Genomic DNA, 6,214 nt, shown 5'->3' with positions numbered 1-6,214 from the left:
CCTGAGTCTGATATAGAGACAGAGGATTGTGATGGTCAGCCTAGTGGTCTGATATAGAGACCTGGTAGTCTGATATAGAGACAGGGGATTGTGATGGTCAACCTGGTAGTCTGATATAGAGACACAGGATTGTGATGGTCAACGTGGTAGCCTGATATAGAGACAGGGGATTGTGATGGTCAACCTGGTAGTCTGATATAGAGACAGAGGATTGTGATGGTCAACCTGGTAGTCTGATATAGAGACAGAGGATTGTGATGGTCAACCTGGTAGCCTGATATAGAGACAGGGGATTGTGATGGTCAACCTGGTAGCCTGATATAGAGACAGAGGATTGTGATGGTCAACCTGGTAGCCTGATATAGAGACAGGGGATTGTGATGGTCAACCTGGTAGCCTGATATAGAGACAGGGGATTGTGATGGTCAACCTGGTAGCCTGATATAGAGACAGGGGATTGTGATGGTCAACCTGGTAGCCTGATATAGAGACAGGGGATTGTGATGGTCAACCTGGTAGTCTGATATAGAGACAGAGGATTGTGATGGTCAACCTGGTAGTCTGATATAGAGACAGAGGATTGTGATGGTCAACCTGGTAGTCTGATATAGAGACAGAGGATTGTGATGGTCAACCTGGTGGTCTGATATAGAGACAGATGATTGTGATGGTCAACCTGGTAGTCTGATATAGAGACAGAGGATTGTGATGGTCAACCTAGTAGTCTGATATAGAGACAGGGGATTGTGATGGTCAACCTGGTAGTCTGATATAGAGACAGAGGATTGTGATGGTCAACCTGGTAGCCTGATATAGAGACAGAGGATTGGCTCCACTGTCTGTCACTCGGTGACATCTAACGCACCACGTCGTATACCCCCAGCATCCTTTGCAGCGAACCTTGTTTGGCAGGCAGACAGGGAGGGAAGCATGTCTCTGTGAAGTGTGTGTGTGTGTGTGTGTGTGTGTGTGTGTGTGTGTGTGTGTGTGTGTGTGTGTGTGTGTGTGTGTGTGTGTGTGTGTGTGTGTGTGTGTGATTGTGCACATGTACACGTGTGCTAGCATGCTGGTGAGTGTGTGGGTGTGTATTTGTGACAGCAGGTGACGTGGGCACTCTTAGTAAGAAACGCTGACCTGGCATTCTCACACATTCTCATAATAGCGCTGCCAGGCTAGCGAGCCGAGAGCCTCTCACTGAGCACTTCCTGCAATATGCCGACTGTCCCAACCCTTCCTGTATTTGGGAAACAGATGCATCAGGCCCTAGCCTCCCTCTCATCCCCCTCCACCCCTCCAGAATGACACTGAGGCAGGGCTATCCCCCTCCAGAAAGACACTGAGGCAGGGCCATCTCCTCTCCCCTCCCCCTCCACCCCTCCAGAAAGACACTGAGGCAGGGCCATCTCCTCTCCCCCTCCACCCCTCCAGAAAGACACTGAGGCAGGGCCATCTCCTCTCCCCTCCACCCCTCCAGAAAGACACTGAGGCAGGGCCATCTCCTCTCCCCCCTCCCACCCCTCCAGAAAGACACTGAGGCAGGGCCATCTCCTCTCCCCCTCCCCTCCCCCCTCCAGAAAGACACTGAGGCAGGGCCATCTCCTCTCCCCCTCTCACCCTCCAGAAAGACACTGAGGCAGGGCTATCTCCTCTCCCCCTCTCCCCTCCAGAAAGACACTGAGGCAGGGCCATCCCCTCTCCCCCTCCACCCCTCCCCTCCAGAATGACACTGAGGCAGGGCCATCTCCTCTCTCCCCTCCACCCCTCCCCTCCAGAATGACACTGAGGCATGGCCATTTCCTCTCCCCCTCCACCTCTCCCCTCCCACCCCTCCAGAAAGACACTGAGGCAGGGCTATCTCTCCCCCCCTCCAGAAAGACACTGAGGCAGGGCCATCTCCTCTCTCCCCTCCACCCCTCCCCTCCAGAATGACACTGAGGCATGGCCATCTCCTCTCCCCATCCCCCTCCCCCTCCACCCCTCCTGTCTTGGGGAAACAGATGTGGATCTGTCAGACCTGGGTTTCTGCCCGCAGCAGATTTCACCCAGCTGTCTCTTATGTAATGTACTGAGAGAGGAGAGATGAGAAGCCAGGCCAGGGCTCAGAGAGAGAGAGATGAGAGGGCCAGGCCAGGGCTCAGAGAGGGAGAGATGAGAGGGCCAGGCCAGGGCTCAGAGAGAGGAGAGAACCAGGACAGGACTCAGAGAAAACCAGGACAGGAGTCAGAGAGAGGAGCAGAGAGGAGAGAACCAGGACAGGACAGGACTCAGAGAGGAGGAGAGAACCAGGACAGGACTCAGAGAGAGGAGAGAACCAGGACAGGACTCAGAGAGAGGAGCAGAGAGGAGAAAACCAGGACAGGACAGGACTCAGAGAGAGGAGAGAACCAACTAGGATCCAGTCCTGTTCCGGTATTAACTAGGGTCCAGTCCTGTTACCACATTAGCTAGGATCCAGTCCTCTTCCTGTATTAACTAGGATCCAGTCCTGTTACCACATTAACTAGGGTCCAGTCCTGTTCCTGTATTAACTAGGATCCAGTCCTGTTACCACATTAACTAGGATCCAGTCCTGTTCCTGTATTAACTAGGATCCAGTCCTGTTACCACATTAACTAGGATCTCCTCTCTCTCCTCTCTCTCTCTCTCTCTCCCCCCTCTCTCGTCTCTCTGTCTCTCTCTCCTCTCTCCCTCCCTCTCTCTGTCTCTCTCTCCTCTCCCTCTCTCTCTCTCTTCCTCTCTCTCCTCTCTCTCCTCTCTCTCTCTCCTCTCTCTCTCCTCTCCCTCTCTCTCTCTCTTCCTCTCTCTCTCTCTCCTCTCTCTCTCTCTCCTCCAGGTGTTCTACGTCTGTTGGAGCATGATGAGGAGTATGTGTTCACTCTGCCCTGTGCCTACGCCCGCTCCATTCTTACCGTACCCTGGGTGGAGCTGGGAGGGAAAGTCACCATCAGTTGTGCCAAGAGTGGATACTCTGCCACCGTTACCTTCCATACTAAACCCTTCTATGGAGGAAAGATACACAGGTGGGTCTGAGAGAGAGAGAGAGAGAGAGAGAGAGAGAGAGAGAGAGAGACAGAGAGAGAGAGAGAGAGAGAGAGAGAGAGAGAGAGAGAGAGAGAGAGAGAGAGAGAGAGAGAGAGAGAGAGGGAGAGAGAGAGAGAGAGAGAGAGAAGAGAGAGACAAGGAGAGAGAGAGAGAGAGAGAGATGTTTACATGTGTATAAAGGTATCTTGATGGTCCCTGTCATTCCTATCCCTCCCTGTTTGAGACGGTGTGTGTGTGTGTGTGTGTTCATCCATCCATCTGTATGTGTCTGACCTGTGACATCATGAGAGTACCCTTCGTCACTCTTCCTGTTAGAGTGACAGCGGAGGTCAAGCACAACCCGAGGGAGGGAGGGAGGAGATACGGGGACCATAGTGTGTAAGGCCCAAGGGGAATGGAGGCGGTACCCCCAGAGTTCACCTACAGCAGTGGAGAGACCAGGAGGTCATCAGACACCTCCAAGCTGCCTGTCATCAGGAAGAAGATACGCCCCATGGAGAAACAGGGACACTACGAATCACGGTGAGGAGGGAGGGAGGGAGGGAGGAGGGAGGGAGATACGCCCCATGGAGAAACAGGGACACTACGAATCACGGTGAGGAGGGAGGGAGGGGGAGGGAGATCGCCCAGGAGAAACAGGGACACTACATGGAGAAACAGGGACACTACGAATCACGGTGAGGAGGGAGGGAGGGAGGGAGGGAGGGTGAGGAGGGAGGGAGGGAGGAGGGAGGGAGGCCCATGGAGAAACAGGGAGGGTGAGGAGGAGGAGGGAGGACATACGCCCCATGGAGAAACAGGGACACTACGAATCACGGTGAGGAGGAGGGAGGAGGGAGGGACAGGGAGGAGGAGGGAGATACGCCCCATGGAGAAACAGGGACACTACGAATCACGGTGAGGAGGGGAGGCTCTGAGATCAGTAATAATGGTATAGTGTCCCTCTACAGGGGCAGAGTGTTACCTCAGCTCTGAGATCAGTAATAATGGTATAGTGTCCCTCTACAGGGGCAGCGTGTTACCTCAGCTCTGAGATCAGTAATAATGGTATAGTGTCCCTCTACAGGGGTAGAGTGTTACCTCAGCTCTGAGATCAGTAATAATGGTATAGTGTCCCTCTGCAGGGGTAGAGTGTTACCTCAGCTCTGAGATCAGTAATACTGGTATAGTGTCCCTCTACAGACGTCTGTGGCAGAGTGTTACCTCAGCTCTGAGATCAGTAATAATGGTATAGTGTCCCTCTACAGGGGCAGAGTGTTACCTCAGCTCTGAGATCAGTAATACTGGTAGAGTGTCCCTCTACAGGGGTAGAGTGTTACCTCAGCTCTGAGATCAGTAATAATGGTATAGTGTCCCTCTACAGGGGCAGAGTGTTACCTCAGCTCTGAGATCAGTAATACTGGTATAGTGTCCCTCTACAGGGTAGAGTGTTACCTCAGCTCTGAGATCAGTAATAATGGTATAGTGTCCCTCTACAGGGGTAGAGTGTTACCTCAGCTCTGAGATCAGTAGTAATGGTATAGTGTCCCTCTACAGGGGCAGAGTGTTACCTCAGCTCTGAGATCAGTAGTAATGGTATAGTGTCCCTCTACAGGCGTCTGTGGCAGCATGTCACCTCAGCTCTGAGATCAGTAGTAATGGTATAGTGTCCCTCTACAGGCGTCTGTGGCAGCATGTCACCTCAGCTCTGAGATCAGTAATAATGGTATAGTGTCCCTCTACAGGGGCAGAGTGTTACCTCAGCTCTGAGATCAGTAGTAATGGTATAGTGTCCCTCTACAGGCGTCTGTGGCAGCATGTCACCTCAGCTCTGAGATCAGGAAACATTGACTCTGCTACAGAGCACAAACACTGTCTGGAGGAGAGGCAGAGAGCAGAGGGCCGACAGAGAGCTGCCTCAACACACCCTGGACACCCAAGTAGAGTTCATCAAGGAGGTGAGGAACTAGGACCTCAACGGTTCACTTTGACCTCTGACATTACCTCAAACTTTGAGTCAGCTTCCCTGGTCTTGTCTTTAATGTATGTTCACAATCAAAATGATTTAAAAAAAGACACTACTAAATATGTTTCCTTTGCTTTCTCTCGTTCTTCTCTGCTCTCTCTGAAACTCTCTCTCTCGCTCTCTCTCTCTCCACACTCTCTCTCTCTCTCTCTCTCACTCTCTGTCTCTCTGTCTCTCTCGCTCTCTGTCTCTCTCTCTGTCTCACTCTCTTTCTCTCTCTCTCTCTCTCTCTGCTCTCTCTCTGTCTCTCTCTTGTCTCTCTCTCTCTCTCTCTCTCTCTGTCTCTCTCTCTATCTGCCTCTCTGTCTCTCTCTCTCTATCTGCCTCTCTGTCTCTCTCTCTCTATCTGCCTCTCTGTCTCTCTCTCTGTCTCTCTCTCTTTTGTCTCAGGGCGAGGCTGGGTGTATCACAACCCCTTGTGGAAGACCCACTGACGAGGGGAGGGCCTCGGGGGAGGGGCAACGTGCCAGCTGCCAATCACAGCAGGCGAGCGGCCCGCTGGTGGTCATGGCAACACACAGGGGACCAGCTAGCCGGGCCGCTAGAGAATAGAGGAAATACACAAGGGGCCTGTGTTCCAAATGGAATCCTATTCTCTATATAGAGGACAACTGCAGAAAGAGTGCACTATATAGGGAATAGGGTGCTAATTTTCAGATTTGCCCAAGGATTGTCTTGGATGAGGAGCTTGTGTCTCAGTCATTCAATAAGAATGAGAGGTGCCAAAGACTCTCAAGAGGGACAGATACTACAGTCAAGACAGCAAAAAGCTCACTGAGTTTCCCTGTCAGAAGCTGACCTGCTACCACACGATACAGGAAACTTGGCGGCCCATTTTGGAGACGGACCGGGTCGAACCAGGAAGAGGTTGGTTAGGGACAGAAGATGAGCGTGATCGTTGGTGGTCAAAGATAGCTGAACAATTATGTAGCTTTAAAAAATATATAGTAGAATCTAAATACCAGAAGAATATATTATATTCACATGGTTCTTCCTTCACTTTTAATTTGTTTGCACAGGTACTGTAGCTGTCTCCACTGTTATTACCCAGTAGGCCACAGGAGGGATTGTCCTTCCAGCTGTCTCCACTGTTATTACCCAGTAGGCCACAGGAGGGTTGTCCTTCCAGCTGTCTCCACTGTTATTACCCAGTAGGCCACAGGAGGG

General features: G+C 51.9%; 1 pseudogene; it reads left to right on the top strand.

Annotated features, from left to right (window-relative positions):
• The first annotated feature begins 2,646 nt into the window (after positions 1 to 2,646).
• On the top strand, positions 2,647 to 5,481 carry LOC135569185 (oxysterol-binding protein-related protein 10-like; annotated as a pseudogene).
• Positions 5,482 to 6,214: the final 733 nt, after the last annotated feature.

This window comes from Oncorhynchus nerka, unplaced genomic scaffold (assembly GCF_034236695.1).
Source record: "Oncorhynchus nerka isolate Pitt River unplaced genomic scaffold, Oner_Uvic_2.0 unplaced_scaffold_1186, whole genome shotgun sequence".
NCBI classification, from domain to species: domain Eukaryota; kingdom Metazoa; phylum Chordata; class Actinopteri; order Salmoniformes; family Salmonidae; genus Oncorhynchus; species Oncorhynchus nerka.
The sequence above is the reverse complement of the archived record's forward strand: the minus strand, read 5'-3'. Positions and strand labels throughout refer to the sequence as shown.